We start from the raw sequence: 18,471 nt of genomic DNA on the forward strand, positions 1-18,471 counted from the left end.
ACACCTTCCTGTCCATAAAGGAAATTCCCAAGATGAGTAATCTCATTCAATTTTGAATTGAATTGAAAACCAGTCTCTCAGATTCATCTCGAATTGGCCCCCTGCTTGGGGCCAAAGATCAAAGCAGTCCCAATATATCTAGCTATATGCCCAGACATTTCACAAATCATACTAAAATGATTCTTTACTCACTAAGAAAGCTGTCTTCTTAGCAAGCTGTCTTTTTTAGTGTACATAAATCCCTTTTTGCAACACACTTTGGATTTGTGAATTCTTTTGCAAAGGAATCTACAACAGCGACCAGAGGGGATTCTTGTCCTCAATTCTCGTGGCTCATCACTCCTACTCATTTTTATAATAGATTATGTATTTTAATTTTTGAGAACTGATTTTCTTCTTGTTTACAAAAAGAGAAATTTATTTTAAAAAAAACTTTAAAATTTAGGTGAAATTTATTTGGATAATTGCTTTATATATCTCTGAATAATCCTGAACTTAATTGTATTTGAATATACCACATTTTTTAAAGCTGTTAAAGTTTTATATATTTATATTATGGGAATCACAGGTTCAGTTTGATTTGAAAGTAGAGAAAAATTATAGATATGAGTAAATTTCTGAGATTCTAAATATTGCCATTAGTTATTATAAAAGCTGGATTTGAACTAATTTAAAATGTGCTATTAAGTGAGAATATTTACGGTAGATTCAAACCTACTACCGTGTTTCCCCGATAATAAGACCTATCCCAAAAATAAGCCCTAAAATAAGCCCTCCCCTGAAAATAAGCCCTTTTGAGATTGCTACTGTAGTGAAAGTGATCCTCTGCGCTACACGCTACATTACGATACCCTCTGTATGCACCGTCTCCCTCTCCCCTCCCGGGTGAAATGCACGCCGTGCTCCGAGCTGCATCCAATCAGAGCTGCAGCAGTAAGTGCGTCATCCTGTTCTTCCCCAGTGATTTGCTTGCTGGTGCTATTGAGAGCAGTGCTGTGGAGGAGAGCTGAGGCAGGACAACATAAAAACCCGGTATATAAGCGGGAGTGAGGGGGCATGATGGAGGATAAAAGGGGCATGATGGAGGATAAAAGAAGAACTCAGGGGGCATGATAGAGAATAAAAGAAGAACTCAGCCAGCACTCACCACGCTAAAGAAATGAAGAACTTCCTTGCAGAGAGAAGAATAGATCAAGTAATGATTCCTGCAGGAATGACTACCTATCTCCACACCCTTGATATTGCAATAAACAAGCCATTCAAGGACCATTTGTGCATGGAAGTCAATGACTACATTGAAAATAGAATGGAAAGAAATCAGCATGGAAACTTTGTGAAGCCCTGTCTGCAAGAAGTCGTGACTTGGGTGAAGAAGTCATGGGATAAAATTACTGACAGCTGTGTCGCCAAGGCACTACGAGCAGGTTACCTGGACAAGACATGTTCATTTAAAGAGAGCTATATTGCTGGACATGATAGATTGGGTCCACTTCTTCTGAAGGAAATAGAGGCACAAGACATCCAGGACAGAATTCAGGGTATGGACACTTATGACGATGTTGTTGAAGAAGATGACATGATCGTTATTGAATAAAAGTACTTTTTTTTGTTCACATTTACCTGTTTATTAAAATTTCTGTCAATGTTCATTAAAATAAGCCCTTCCCTGAAAATAAGCCCTCTGGTGTTTTTCTGTCCAAAAAAATAATAAGGCAGTGTTTTATTATCGGGGAAACACGGTAGCAACTTTTAAATTTTTGATAATAGTGTTAGACCCTGGATAGCAGGCTATAAACCCTCCTCCCCTTTTTCATTTGTACAATTGGACTTGGAAAAATTGAGTTTAAAGAGAAAACTTTAAACCTTGAGACTCAGAATCCCTTTTACCTATCATTATGACACAATGAAGGATAAAAAAGAAAAAAAAAAAAACAGTATTCAGGTGCTTGTCTCTCTGACTTCATCCCTGTCCAAAAACTACCCTGGGAATAGAATTATTGTCAAGGATAATCTTGTGTCCTGCAGTTAAGCCCTTGTTATACCCCTATCTATCCAAGAATGGGCCTTACCCACCCACCCCTAACTTCCGCTGACAGGGCCTGACCCACAATCTCCAAACTCTAAATACCAAATTAACTCCTCTCTCCCTGCCCTCTCTTTGAAAGAAAGATAATAATAACTGTAACACTAAATGTATTGTTGCCTCTGTATTTTGCTTGCTATAAAACCTTATGTAAATGGTGTGCCTCAGTTGTTCTGGACCAAATGCTTTGGCATTATAGTTCCATTTCGGTCAGCTAGCTTAAACTCTCCACATTAAAGATTAAAAATAATCTCTTCTCACCTCAGTTTCTCTGGTATTACAGTCTATTAACTGGACATGGTGGGCATGCTGATCTGAAATGATTTTTGAAACATACAATACTCAATAATTGAAATTATAACTTGAGATTTTGTATGATACCATTTGGAAAAGAAATCCAGGTATAATTAAATTTGTTCTGGTCTCATTTTGAATGAAATATGTCTCCCCTAATAAAATGTTTTTGATGAGTTCAAATTTATTGTATTATTTGGCATTATGACAAAATATTGAAAAAAATGCATGGCCACCCTCCTCCCCCCCCACTCCTTACCCACTTAAGCTCTTACTACTCTCACATTCCAGTGAGTCATAAAATTCCAGATGGCTTATCTCAAATGTCTGGGTATTGCTCACAATTTCTTGCCCTAGACTCACTATTTCCCGTTCTGAACATTGACTCCCATCCTGTCAGAACTAAATTATGATCATTTCCTGAAATTATGGCTCATCTGCTCATCTAGTGTTCTGTCCCCTACTCTCTCCTCCTCCCCCTACCCCCCCCCCCCCCCCGCTCCAGCTTTGCCTTTGTTTCTCTGATAGCTGGAGCCCTATAAAAATCTCTGGAATTAATTACTTGTGGCTGGATGCTTTGAGACAAGAGTCCCATTCAGCCAGTTAGGGGTCAGACATCTTTTGGACATGAGTCCTGTTCAATCAGTAGCCCAATTTCTCCACTATTAAAATATTAAAACCTAAGCTCTGTCTTGCCTCAGTTTCTCTGGCAATACAATATAGATAAAAATGTTTCACCTTAATTTGATATTTCATTATATTAGGACTATTGGTAAAATGGCAAATTTTTTTTTAGATCATTATTCTTTGGGTTATAGATTCAGTTTTTAAAAAAAATGACATTGAATAATTGAAACTATCTTTTTAAGTCCAATAGATATTTATATTGTTTTTATGTAATTTTAGTTGAGAACTAGAAATTACAAAAGGAAAAGATTCTAAAACTTTGATTTCTAATCTGTTACAAGTAAGGTTAGACAAGCAGTTAGAAGTTCTATCCACCCATTCTTCTGGATGATTTGTAAGAAATCCCCTAGACCTTGTTATGTATCAAGTGCTATATAAGTGTTGGCTTTTGTGATTTTCATTCTTCCCTTCATTGTATTAATACTCTCTTTGTGAAAACTCTCAAGGATTTGGGATGGCTCATACCCTGAAGAGTCAGACTAAACTCCATAGAGTTTTTACCTGGACCAAAAATAGCTTTCCATATAGAATAATTCCAATAACAATGAGTTATAATACTTAGCCCAATATATTTTTATGAGAAATGGATGGACATTTGTTTAATTTCCACAGTTGTGAAGGTTGAATTAGAGAAACGGGACTTGAATTGTAGGGTTGAAACCCATAGGCACGTTGGTGGGTGGGCAAGAGTGGAGGTTATCTCCCCCAAAAGAATGTAACAATATAAGATCCTTAGGGTCAGGGACTGGGTTCTATGATTGATTAGTGGCCTGATATTTGAAAATAATTTTTTGTTCTTTGCCCTGAGCTTTTCATTGTTGAAGCCCCTTCAGTACATTCTCATTCTTGCTTCATACCTCCCATTGTGACTCAAAATAAAGAAGGGTGAGGCTGCAAGTCTTCTGAAAAAACAAAACAAAACAAAAACAAAAACAAAGAATCTGTTTACTCAGACCTCCTTGGATCCCTTCTCTGCTGAGCAAATTTGGGGAAAGTTCCCCAGTTAGCTCTGACGCCCAGCCAATGTGGGGAAGAGCCAGATGGGGACTCCACTTTAGGGTCTATATAAAGCTTGCTGATGCCATTTTGGTTGATACTAGGTGTGTCCTTTCTCTTGAGAAAGCAATAAATTCATTTTTGCCTCTTCTAAGATAAGTCTGATTGATTAATTAAAAGGGGGACACTGACCTTTATCACACATTTTGAACTAATATAATACTAAAGTTATGGATTAAATTGGTAAAGCCTTATATTATTATTAAGAACGTAATAATGGTTTCAAAAATCTCTTTGTTTTATGTTGTAAGATTGTGATATTAAGGAAGTAAGTTTCACCTAAATTCGTTCAACTATGTTAAAGCCACATGTAATTTTCTATGGAAGTTGGAAAGGCATTCAATTAAATTTAAATAAAAACTAAATTAAAATTAAACTGAACTTATTGGCAATGAGTTTTGTTTCATGTTTCAAATCCATAATGTTGTTTATGATTTAGTACAGATATACTATTAGGAATGAAATTTATCTTTTAATCTGAATGTTGAGAGAGTATGAGCCGAACTGTTAAAAGAAAGGGAAATGTTTCAAAACTGTTAATATTCGGAAACACTATAATTTAAGAAACTGGAAACTTCCACGTTTGCCTTTACTAAAGAGGAAGATTTATCTGAAATCATTTGGCTATTTGCTTAGAAAAACTGAAACTCCTACCCTATTATAAACATTCTTGAAGAGAAGGGAGAGTAAGCAGAAATTTATTTATAATATAGGATTGATTATTTTGAATTATATAGTTATATCTGGAATAATATCTACTAATGCTACATCTTTAACCAAGTTAGTTTTAGTAGACTACAATCTTGGAAATATATTTTTTGCTTTAAAGGGTTAGTAAACTATCATATATTCACAAGCTGTGAACTTAAAGAACAGACTACTTTATTAAATTCTAATGGCTGTCTTTTACATCAGATTGAATTTTAAGCTATATTTGAGAAAGGGGAATATAGAAGAAAAGAATATTATATAAAATCTTTTGTATGTTTTTTTGAAGGTCTGATAATTCTATTTGCTATATAATTTATTGCAACAACTTTAAAGTGCTAATAATTTTATACAATCCTACTGTGATTAGTGAGACTTTGATGTCTGAGGTAAAACCATTTGGACTGTGAATTTTCTTTTTGAATTTCATTTTCAGGTTTGTTGTATCCTTGAGCCAACATTTCACCACTTCAGGGAAAATGCCAACAGCTCAAAGGGAATATGGTCTGTGATCTATGGCCAGTAAATATCTATTCTGGGAAGAAAGGTTGGGAAGGCGAGCTTGGGAAGGCTAATGTAGGACCCGCTTAACCCAGCTTCCTATACAAGAGGTCTTTCTACTTTGTAAATTCTGAGCCTGTAATAATCTCTGTTACTTTAAAAGGAATCCCAATTTTACTTAGATTTATCATTTAATGTGAGATTGATGTTTGTTAATATAGAGCATACTCTGAAATGCAAACAAATTTCAAAAGAGTTTAAAGATGATTTGAAAGCAGCAGTCTATGTGATGGTAATAGCCAGTTCATTTGAGCATGGTTTGACAAATCATTTGATACTTATAGTTTTCATGTATAGAATTAGTTCCTTAGTAGCACCTCATTCTCCTAAGGCGAAATGAGCAATTAGATTAAATAACTAGACAAAATATTTTACAGATTTTTTAACCTATTGTTGGCAGTGATTATATTCAGTACAGAGCCTAAAACAACAAGGTTTTTAAGAATTTAAATTCTCTGAAGTTTCAAGTGAACTATGGGTTCCTAATTCAATGTTTTTCATATGGTTCTATTGATAATGTTATAACCATAAAGCTTTGATCTGGGTTTAACTAATTATTGGAGAAATAATGTTTAAGAGGTTGTATGAAAATATATAGAAATTTGTTTTGTAAAAGATTTTAGCAGGAACATCTAAGAAATTCTACAAGAAGTAGATCTACTATAGAAAAGTCCACTTTAAAGCTGTCTAGAGAGAAGATGTTTCCAGAGATCAAATGATTGACTACTTGGGATATCTGAGAACCAAGATGAAATCTGATGATTAAATGGACATTGGGGGTGGAGCACTTCCAAACTATAATCCCTTAGTAGAGAGATCTGACTTTTGGCATTTTTGGACCAGAAATTTTCAGTCAAAGTTGAGTATGATCGCTACTTCCTTGCTAGACCTTCTTGTTGGCTTCCTTTTGGTATTGGGAATGTTGTCCACTTTTTTTCCCCCCAGAAACTATTTACTCTCTTTATTTATATCTTACTTTGTGTGTATGTGTGTGTGTGTGTGAATTACACAATTTGTTGGTTGTGGTCCTTCATTCTCAAAGAGGACCAAAATGATATTACTATCAGAATCAAATTACAGTGTGTCCAACTATGGCTGATCAGACCAATACAAGCTCAGAACATTCTGGTACAGGTCAGACACAAATAGTCCCTATGAATATTTGAATTGGGATCTCTAACTTTGCATATTTTGTGTTTCTTCTGAGCTAATCAAATTTTGCTTTAGTCATAAAGCATAGCATTTTCTCTGATGAGGGCATGCCATGCTGAGTGGTCCTGTGTCAATATCTCCCATATCATATAATTAATTCTAAAGTTCTTAAGAGAGATCTTGAGAGTCCTTGTAATGCTTTTTCTGACCACCTTGTAAGTGCTTGCCCTGTGTGAGCTATTCATAAAATAATCTTTTTGGCAAACACACATTTGCCATTCAAACAATGTGGCCAACCCAATGGAGTTGTGTTTTTTTTTTTTTTTTTTTTTTTTTGGCAGATTTGGAATGATAAGTAGTTTAGTTTGAAAAAGGACCTCATTATATGGTGTTATATCCTGTGATGAACTTCAGATTCTTCCTAAGACAATTCAAATAGAAGTGATTCCATGAATCTGGTATAGCAATTTAATTTAATTAATTTTCTGGAAATTAAATATTGTCTGTGTGTCCCTTCTCATATCAGGGTCCATGTTACTGACTATATCATGGTCCATCAGTGCATTCCATTTTTCAATGCCTCCTTTAGTCAGTGATAGAACTCCTCTTAACCAAAGGGGGAAATGTTGAATATATATATATATATATATATATATATATATAATATATATATATATATATATATATATATATATCAGAAGGTACTACCTGACCAGGATCTCATATGACTATGATTGGGAGCAGAAGCAAACTGGTTTTTCCATTTTTGGCTCTGCAGTCTGCTATTTTGACCAGATGTTATTACCCCTCCCTCCTCTCTAGGGACCTTCAGTTGTTATGCAAAACAACTTAAGTATCAGATTCCCCAAACTGTGATTTCCATGACATTCTCTCTCCACTAAAAATGTATCTGCTCTCTTTTACCTGAATTTCCCACACACTCCAGTATTTTGGTTCTGTGTTATTCTGAATTCCAATTCCCTTGCCTCAATCAAAGACCCTAGTTTTTGTTTCTTTTCTAGCCCTTTTCATTTCTGGTTGACATGAGCTTTCTCTTTTGCTTATAAATTCTTTATAATTGATTTGTTTTCCAGTTTATTTATTTCTCCTCTAATTTTCAAAATTTCCTCCTTTTTAATTATTTTATTTGTTGGGTTTTCAATTTTTTAAAATGCACATTCATTAATCTTTTTTTACTTTGTTGATATATGTTTTTAATGAAATAATTTTTCTTCTGAAAACAATAGAATAGTAAGTGCTCAGTATGTGTCATGAAGTGTGCTAAATGCTGAGATTAAACAAATAATTAAAATAGTACTTGAGACCTACTCTCAAGGAGCTCACATCCTAATTAGGGGAGAATTAGAGTTCAGTTTCAAGGAAGATAGATAGACTCAGAAAAAAAAAAGTGGACACAGCAGCAATTTTATTAGATGTTAAAGTTCAGTGGACTGAAGGGAACAGCGATAGGACAGAATATTTTAGACTAATAACTCTTGACCCAAAGGTTGTAGTGGAGATGGACTCAGGGCCAGGAAGATCTACATTTATGTCCTGCTTCTGACACATGCTGTGGTGACCTTGGTCAATTAATCTATATCGTGTTCCAGGCAACTCTTTTGATACTCTACATTGCAGAGTCATGCTATTCTCCATTAGAGGAGGGAGTTTACTCATCACACATTCATAATGTCAATAAAACTATACATTTGGTTCTAATATTTTCTTTTTCCTAAAACACAGACTTGAAGAATATCTCTCTTCTTTTCACTCAATGCAATTCAAGAATTCTTAACTATTCATTTGCAAGATATTTTGCCAGGCACAGGTAATTCTAAGACAAAACTCTAAAATAGTATCTATCCTGAAGAAATCTACATTCTGCTGGGGCAAACAATATGTATACAGAAGTTTTTGTGAGAATGAGCACTGAACTAGAGGAATCAAAGAAATATTCAACTAGGAAGTAGAATCAGAGATAAGTCATGAAAGAAATCAGGATTTTAAGAGAATGAGATGAGAAATGAGTGTGCAGGAAGGGAAGACAATGTTCACAAACTTAATGTTCTCTCCCACATTTGTTTATTTATTTTTATATATGTACATATATTAGCTTAAGGCAGCTAGGTGGCAGAGGAATGGAGCACTGAACTTGAAGTCTGAGAGAACCTGAGTTCAAATCCAAGCTCAGACACTTTCTCACTTTGTGATGCTGGGCAAGTAACTTAATCTGTAAATTCAATTTCCCCATCTGTAAAATGGGGATATTTTCTATCTCCCAGGGTTGTTGTGAAAATTAAATATTTATAAAGCTTCTTGTAAATCTTAAGTACTACATATTATCTACTAGTAGTATTATTATTAAGTACTTATTCACTTAAGTATGTGATGTTTTAGTTTTTGCTACCTTGCAGGGAGACTATGTCATTCTCTCATTGGAACCAGAAATGAAACAAGAGCTGTTAAAATGACCACAGTGTACTTTATTCATGATTTTGGTACCTTGTGTTGCAATAAAATAAAAAAAAAATCTACAAAATCCAAATATATAAAATTTTCAAGTTTCCTTTTTTTTTTTTTCTTTTAAAGTTTTACAAGAAAAATCAAATGATAACCAAGGAAATTTGTTAGTCATGAAGTACTACTTCCACTTCATTTCATCACAAATTGCAACTTACTTAACAGACCAAAAGAACAATGGTACTGCAGTACACCGAATACTTCACACACTGTGCTCTGGACTAAAGCAAAGGGGGCCACCACCACCAGGAGAGGACAGTGGCCACTAGCCAGTAACAACACTCTTTACAATCTGGACTCTAAAGGAATGTTTGGATACATGGAGTCTGAGTATAGCTATTTACAGGAAGGAAAAAATTTCATACCTATTTTAATTCTTCATTTCAAATAAAATCCCAAATACATTTGTACAATGTTTACAAGTTCAAGTACAGGCCCTGACTGCCATGGTCATCATTGGGCTCCAGTCAGTGTGCTTGTACTGGGGCAGGGTGGGGTAGGAAATATCTATCTACACTGTTCCCTAGAAACACGAAGGGGACCTCTGTGATCTCATTTCTTTAATGATCATGTAAGAGTAGAAGCACAGGAATGGTTATATCATAATCAGCTAGTTGGTGATGCAAACAGTTTGCAACAGGGAACTGAGAAATTATTGGTCCATTCTCTTCGGTATGCTATTAATCTGCCACCTGTTACATTGTTTTTTCAAAGATAGATTTTAAAAAGGGGGGTGGTGGTGGTGGGGACCGGCAGGGAAAAAAGCGCAACAGTTTAAGGCAAATGAAGGAAATTGAAAGCAGCTCATAAGGTGTTGAGTGGAAACAAGGATTGTACCCCAAACCGAACTTAGAAATGAAAAGTAACAGCAACCTCCTGAAGTGGGGTCACCTTATAATGTCTTATACAAAGTTTTAAATGTTTCTTTGCACCACTTTGTTAAAAAATTTTAAATGGAAAATAAACAAACTGTTCTTTACAAAGTGCATGATTTCATATGCTCCAAAATGAAACAAAGGCAGTTGAGGTAGTTCGATGTAAAACTCATTGACTTAAAAGCAATCAGGGCATGAAAAATAGTGGATGTAACACAAATCCCAGCCACTTGGAATCAGGTTTATATCTTGCATGGTCTAATGCTAAATAAAATATTTCTATTTTTCTATTAGATGTTTCTTACTAGATGCTGAAGCTAGTGGGAAATAGTCATTGTTCTGGGTTTTTAACCAACTGATTATAAACTGGTTTTACATCCTTGCAATCTCATTGACACATTCTTGCCTTCCAAATGAAGAAACCAAGATGGCAGAGCCTGTTATTATCATACAAACTTTGAATCTGACCCTCTCTCACTAAAAATTATAAAGAAACCATTAGAAAGGATTCCCTCCCCTCCCTCATCCTTCAGCAAAGGTGTTTGTTTACCCAGAAATTCAGAATACAATTTGGTTTTTATATGAATATGATTCCCCTCTTCCCCCTCCCCCCCAAGACACTCCTTGTTCTCTTTGCTCTGTTTATGGAAAAAGCATAAACTAAACCTTGGCATTTTAAAAAACTTTCATCTTCTCCTTTGTTTTGAGGTTGCCCATGCTACATAATGACAGATCAAGTTTTCTGTCACTCTGTAACTGAGGGGCAACACTGAATAGCATTTCTTCCTAGGTCACTCACTATTTTAGAACAATTGACCAAATATTTGCTCATGTAGACTTTTGTTACTATCTTTCAGTCACAAACTAATTTTGTATAAATACTGTGGCTGGGGAAATGATAGGCTGAGAAACATCAGGATCATAAAACACAGAATGTAAGAGCTAAAAGGGACCTTAGAAATCATCTGGTTCAACCCTATCATTTTGCAGATGAGAAAAGTGGATTCACTTTTCTAAAAAAAAAAAAAAGTGGTAGAATGATTTGCGAAGGTCACAGTCAGGCAGTAAGTGGTGAGGGTGGGATTTGAATCCAAGTCCATCATGCTATCCTTTGTATCACTGCTACATTCTTTTGAGGGAAGGAGAACTTTTCCGGTTTTGCTCATGAGGTAGAGCTTTAACTGAGTGTACCTGATTAAAAATAAAAAGTCATTATGGAATACTGGTTTAATGTTCAAAATAATAATAGTTGATATTAACGTAATGAATAAGCTTTTAATAAGAAAAGCAAAGCCGGTATTGCAGATGCTATTTGTCTCAAGTCAAATCCCTCATATTTTGCTGGGGTGGGTATGGATGATTAGGATAGACAGATCTTTATGCTTTATTAGATTTCAGAGAATTCCAGAATTCTTTTTCTGGGTCTTTTCGAGGTAATTGAAATATATAATACATTTAAACTGGAGCAGTTTGTTTTTTATCATTCATTTATTGAAAGGGCTTCTGGAGCTTTTATTCCTGGGCCTCTGTGGGGGCTCTCTGTGTGGCAGAATGGGAAGGCAAGGGAAAGGGAGCCTGAGAACATCTGATTTTAGTCTAGATTCTGTGCTAACTATGCAATCCTACCTCTGGACTTTAGCTCCTTAATCTGTCAAATGAAAAGGAATGGATGAGGTGATCCATGAGGTCTTCTCTGATACTGACATTCTGGAGATTCTGTATTTTTGATGGCAGCTATATGGATTGGATGGTTAATACTATTCTTTTCCTCTTGTTTTTCTAAAGAAATTTCACTTTAGAAGTTCTGGCTCTGAATTATTTTGTCACTATGGAACTATGTCACTAAGGGAGCAAATGTTTCATCCTTGTATGGACATGGATGTGTATTCCTTAGACACTAAGAGGGAACAGAATCCTTCAAATAAATTTACTCTTATGCAAACAAAGCACAGATACTGTCAATCTCCACTTCTCAACTGCATGGAAAACAAGCAATACCTCTGCCTGGTCATACTATCATAGAATTTTAGAACTGGAAGAAGATAGAATTTATCTGGATAATTGATCTGGGACCCAAGATCAATTAGGGTTGCTCTAATTAGGGTTGATCTAGGATTGATTTGGATTAATTTCTGCTCCTACCTCAGCCCTCACTCGTACTCTGTAAGTTTAATGTCTTTTAAATGTAATTTTAAAAATTTGACAGTTGTATGAGCTGAGAACACTATATCAGAAAACTTTATACAGTTTAACTTTTCTACTTTATTAGAAATATTTTAACCAATCTAAAATTTTGAGATGACAAAATACTGCCTTCAAACTAGATGTCAGAAGCTGCAGGATTCACTTGATTTTATGTCATGAGAACTTCAGGAACAAAAACTTTTAAAAACTACTCAAAATAAACTTTTAAAAATCTCTTCATTGGAGTTCCAATGGTATATGAATTCAGAGACATAATAACATTCAGAAGAAAATGATTTAGAGAAAAATGTCCTGAGCATTTGTTTATGTATACATATATTTTTATATCTGTCTATATTTAAAATTATTCCTCAATGAAATTACATTCTTAAAACATTGATAATATGTGTCATACTATATGAAATTATTAAATTTCTTAAAAATTCCTACAAGGTAGCAAAGGAGTTTCATGGATTTAGCACTAGTTCAATATTCCTGCAATTATTGAAAATTTATACAAAGTTAATAGCAAAAGAAAAAAATGTTATTCTTCAATACTTCTTAGCAGGTTTAAAGTTGAACTAATAGAAACAAATATTATTGCACTGGACAACATCCCCATTTAAAAAAAATAAAACAACTTTCCCTCTCTTTTCACTAAAAATTTCATTTGTAAAGTTATATAAAACTATCTGAAGCTCTTGTGTAAAGATTTCTCTAAAGCAGTTAAAATGTACTTCTAATGAGAAAATGAATCAGCTCAAGAATAACAGACAAGAATGATGCTTTAAAATCTTTATAGGTTTTAAAGGGAATCATCCAAGTTGGGGAATGACATCTAAATGTGGAGGAACAATGTTTCTTTTCTCAGTCCCCTGGTTTTGAAAAACCCTACTGTAGTGGTGGGTTTTTGTTAGGCTGCTAACTATATAGTGATATTGGAAGTTTTCAGTTTTTAATGCCCCTTGGCTCTCATTAGAGATGTACTATGGGAGCATATGTTTCATCCTTGAATATATGGATATGGATGTGTACTCCCCAGACACTAAGAGGGAATAGAATTCTTTGAATAAATTTAAAATGTATGTTAAGATTCAGATTTGGGAAAGAAGTTAAACTTTCATTAAAATAAAATTTGTATTAGTGTAGAAAAAGAAGCCATCTTAACAATGGTTGATAATAAATAAATAAATAAATAAATTCTACACAGACCTTTTCAGAAAAGGTTTGAATTTTATTAAATGACCAAAATAATTCTATTCTTTGCTCAATAAATTATTGCTGTTTTCTTACTAATACCACTCCACTTTAGATCCCACCTCACTCCCATTCCATTCCTATTATGGAAATCTTCTTCCTTCGATGTACACAGTTCCCATTTGTATTAAGAATAATACTTATCAAATATAATGGTGCTTTTTACTTATAAAGCACTTAACACACATAAGCTAATTAATCCTCAATATTCCTATGAGGTAGGTATGTAAGTATTATCTTCATTTTACAGAAAGGGAAAACTGAAGAGAGGGAATTTTCTGAGGGCTGTGCCTAATCAGGGATTAGGATCCATGTGTATTCTTGGCTCTCCTTGCCAATAACTGGATCATTTGGACACATCCCTTTTGTAACTAGGGTTACTGTGTTTTTGCATTAAAGAGGAACATATTTCATTGTGCATTTTTTTCAATTTAGAAAACATAACCCTTTAAAAAACCCCAGTCTGTAGATCCAAGGAAGGATTTTTGGTTTGTTATTTAAAAAATCACAATTTCTATTTCATAAAAATAGATATTAAAGGAAAATTGAAAAAAATTTTCATGTTTCTCCAAATTATAATAAATAATGTTTATAACTTTACTTTCCAAGAGAATGAACATTTGTGTCCAGTTCCACCAAGTACTCCCATCAAATACATATGAAGAGGATTTAAGGATTTAATGTGAGAAACAAAATTTTTTAAGGAAATCAAGTAGAATCAAGATGAACATCTAAGATTACTATTCTGAGAAGGAAGGTGTGTGATTAACATTTATGGAATATAGTTGAAAAAAAAGTTACTCAGTATCCACAGCAAAGGAGACTTGGGATTGGTTACCTCCTGCTTTTTGTATAGAGGAAGCATCCATCTTATTTCAGGAAAAACTTTTGTGTTTTATATAGAAGAGAAATTACTATCTGGGGTAAGTATTTAATTGTCTCTTAAAGTCATCCCATTTTCTCCTGTCCCCTTCTATCCTGTCCTGTCCTCTTCTGTCCTGTTCTGTCCTGTCCTGTCCTCTCCTGTCCTGTCCTGTCCTGTTCTGTCCTCTCCTGTTCTGTTCTGTCCTGTCCTGTCTTCTCCTCGCCTCTCTTCCCCATCTTATTTCAGGGGAAATTTTATGTTTTACATAAATGGAGATATAGAAGAGAAGAGAAATTCCTATCTGGGGTAAGTATTTAATTGTCTCTTAAAGTCATCCCATTTTCTCCTGTCCTCTCCTCTCCTGTCCTGTCCTCTTCTTCTCTCTTCTCCTCTCCTTTCCTCTTCTTGCTTCTCTCTCCTCTCCTTTTCTCTCATCTCTTCTCATCTTCTCTTCTCTCCTCTCCTTTTTTCTCCTCTCCTCTCCCCTTTTCCCCTGTCTTCTCCTATCATCCTGTCCTACCCTACTCTACCCTATCCTATCCTATCCTATCCTATCCTATCCTATCCTATCCTATCCTAACCTATCCTATCCTATCCTATCCTATCCTATCCTATCCTATCCTATCCTATCCTATCCTATCCTATCCTATCCTATCCTATCCTATCCTATCCTATCCTATCCTATCCTAACCTATCCTATCCCATCCCATCCCATCCCATCCCATCCCATCCCATCCCATCCCATCCCATCCCATCCCATCCCATCCCATCCTATCCTACCCACTTAGCACAGTTTGTGATATTGGTCAAAGCTAGTAACTAAAACAATATACAAATGTCCACAAGACATCTAAAATATTTCTGGAAATATCCTCTTTGCATAGCTGAAAACCACTCAAGACTTTGATAATACACACTATCAACATCTCACAAGTTTCACATATATATAAAATTAAATTACAGAAGTTCCCTAAAGATGAGGCTGTGGAAGATTTTCTCAGTTCTTCTGCCAATCTATGACGTTTCAGTCATGTAAACATGCAAAACTCCTTGAAAAAATATCAAGGCTTATCCAGCCAGAGCCATCTGGAAAGGTCATTCTGAAGACTGACCTACAAATGTTGCATGAAAAAAATGCTGTAAATTATTTAAGCGAATATAAAAGTTTTCCTGAATGGCTCAAATGAATTCATTTTTGAGTTACTCTTTGCCTTTTCTCAGGCATTTTCAAAGTGACTATGGAGAAAAGACTCATGGATTAAAGTATAATGACCAAATTAAAACAGCAAAATACTTGTTTTGTTTTAAATGTGTGAAAAAAATTTCTATTAATTGTGACACCACCATAAAGGTCTGTCTATCATTACAAGTAGCTTAAAACTGTCTTGATATACATGGAGGCACAAATGAGGTATTGTTTGTTAAGGTAAAAGAGTATGACATCAATAGTTGAGAAATTGAGAGCTAGGAAAATTTACCATTTGTTCAGAATCTCCCAAAAAGCCAAATGGGATTTCTGAAACTTTTAGATTGTGAGTGGTAGTTTTATAAAATTAGTTTTTATAATGAATTTTATTAATGAAAAGAGTCATTTTAACAACCACGAAGGGAATGGCTGGATAACATTTCAGGTAATTCCTACTCTGCAAGATTTTGTGTTGTACTGTTTATGCTACTTCCTCTAAAACTTCTTTTCTAATTTACCTAAAAGAAATTTAGATTAAATGTGTTTGTTCTATATATGGGTTTCTCTTTTTAATAAGAGATTTTAACAAAAAGAATTGTCTGTGACCAATTACTGCATAAGAAAGTTAAGTTCCACCACCTACAGAACCTAAGCAGTCATTTTTCTCCATAGCACCAACTTTTTAGGTGAAAATCTCATTATTAAATAATACAGATATTTCCAAGTACTCAGATGTTTGTTGTTATGTAAGCAAAATAGCTAATTGACTAACTGTATTCTTTTCTGTTTTTTTTTTTCTGTTTTTTTTTTTTGTTTGTTTGTTTGTTTGTTTTAGTCTTATGGACAAATCTGTTTGCCTGAAATATTAGCAATGACATTCTAGTTGTGTCTACACTGTTACCAGTCAAAAAAAGTGGCAATTATCTGGACAACATCAAATTAAACATAAGGCCATGGCAACCCTGAATCTCATTGTAATTTAAATGTAAAGTAATAAACTACTAACATTGTTCAAGCAAAGTAACTTTGGCATATCTGTTCTTAAAAATCCATTGCAAGTTCTTAGCTAGTAGGATTAATGGAGCAGTAGATTCAGTGACTGAAGATATAAGACTTTTTTCAATGAACACTGTTGTTTGTATATTGTAACTTTTGTTATGTGAGAGTATCTACTTTCATAGCTATAGCATGCTAGTGACTACTGTGAATCTCTGCTCATTAAGAAATCTGATAAACTAGCTGTTATATATCTCTTTTTATTGAGAATTCCTATATCTCCATCTAACATATCAGTGATATTTTGTCTTAATTCTGTTTGGGATTATTAACATATATGAGCTTGATTTAAAAGGACTGTCTTATTTCTCATATATTTTCCATAGTCAATACATTCATATTTTATTACAAGGTAATTTGGGTGCATGTGTGTGTGGGGGGATGTGTGTGTGAGCATGAATGTGTGTATATGTATGTGATGTGGGACTTTGTAATTCAGGAAACTTGAGTTTTAAACACCCACATTTAAGCAGGATATAGGTAGCAGCTTGCTTGTCACTGTCTCAAGTTGGAAGTTAAGTCACATAATAAAAAATCTTATTTCTCCATGCCACTGGCATGCCCTCATAACAGATTCAGAACTTGTGCTAGCGGCTACTCCTAAAGAAAGAAATACTTAGCATAGGATCTATGGCATGAAACTTTATCATGCTCTAACCTGAACTCAGAGAGATTACTTAAGAGACTGAAGACACCTTAGAATTCTTGGGAATTCTTCCCAGAATTATAATCATGGAGGTGATTCCAGTTTGCAATGAAACCTAGGAACAGAACATGGCTACTTCTTGCTCATCTAATCCACTCATCAAATAGGAAATGTGACTTTTACTTGATATTTATCTGGATTGCGCTTATTAAATTGTTAAAAAGAAAAAAAAATAGACATGAGCACAAGAAGTGAAAAACTCCTTGAACCTTGCGTCATTACTCTGAGAGTAATCTCAGGTTTCTGTGATTTCACTGTTAGAATCATTCTTTTTAAAAAGTTGAAACCAAATGTGATTTTTATTTAAATTAGCAAGAATGATCATCCAGTTTAGAATGAATTTTAGTGTGTTGGAATTTGATTATCACCAGATGGGTGGGGAACTTTGCTATTTATTCAAAATGGTGCAATGATAAGGGTGCAGACTTATCTAATACTTACTCATGTACCCCAGTCTGGATCTAGATCTCTACTAGGGAAGAGGAACTGAGTATTTTAATATCTATGACCATATTAATTTTATTGTCTACATGAAATTACAAATTCAGTTATAACAGTTACCTATTACAATGCTGAAAATGGTAATTCTTAAGAAATGGACTACAAATTTTCTCATTCAGATTACTCATTAAGTACAGAGTAACTCTTTTTGGTAGTTTCCAAACAGTTGCATTTGAATCAATTAAAATCAAATGTTTGTATTCCAGTTTCAGTTCTCTGAGTTGTCCAGTACCCCTATAATCCATTCCTCCCCAATATAGTGCTTACTTGCAAAAACAAATGAAATAGATGAATATGCATAATGTAAATGATGAGAAATTAAGAAGCATGAATTCATTAGTGCTATATTTCGTGGAGGTCTTTCTCTTCAGGCCTGGGCACACTATTGTAGAAAACTGAAAATGGCATTTCTTGTTCACTAATTGATTAATATTTACTTCCAGTAGCTTGATTACAATATTATAAGTCACAAATTTGTAAGATTAAAATGCCTGTTGAATTAATTGCAAATCACCTCCAGTAAAACTTGACAAGTTTCAAGATGTTTCTGAAAAAAAAAAAGGAATCAATAGCATCAGCAATGCACAGATATATGACATTGGGTATGACTTTCTCCCCTCCCTTTTGATGACAACAGAAAAACATTTTCACATGGTATTCATAATTGGATTCAAAACATATAGCATGTTTTTTTCTCAAGTTTGAAAAGCACACATCAGTATTCCATTTCCTTTAAGGAATAAAATCTGAAAGTATTATTATTAAGTTAATTTTTAACAG

General features: G+C 34.3%; 1 long non-coding RNA gene across 1 annotated transcript; it reads right to left on the reverse strand.

Annotated features, from left to right (window-relative positions):
* Nucleotides 1-10,952: 10,952 nt before the first annotated feature.
* LOC127543860 (uncharacterized) lies at nucleotides 10,953-15,008 on the reverse strand. Its single transcript, XR_007949323.1, has 2 exons — nucleotides 14,824-15,008; nucleotides 10,953-14,793 (listed from the first exon to the last, which is right to left on the reverse strand). It is a non-coding gene; the product is annotated as an uncharacterized LOC127543860 (long non-coding RNA).
* Between the last annotated feature and the right edge of the window lie 3,463 nt (nucleotides 15,009-18,471).

This window comes from Antechinus flavipes, chromosome 1 (assembly GCF_016432865.1).
Source record: "Antechinus flavipes isolate AdamAnt ecotype Samford, QLD, Australia chromosome 1, AdamAnt_v2, whole genome shotgun sequence".
Taxonomy (NCBI): domain Eukaryota; kingdom Metazoa; phylum Chordata; class Mammalia; order Dasyuromorphia; family Dasyuridae; genus Antechinus; species Antechinus flavipes.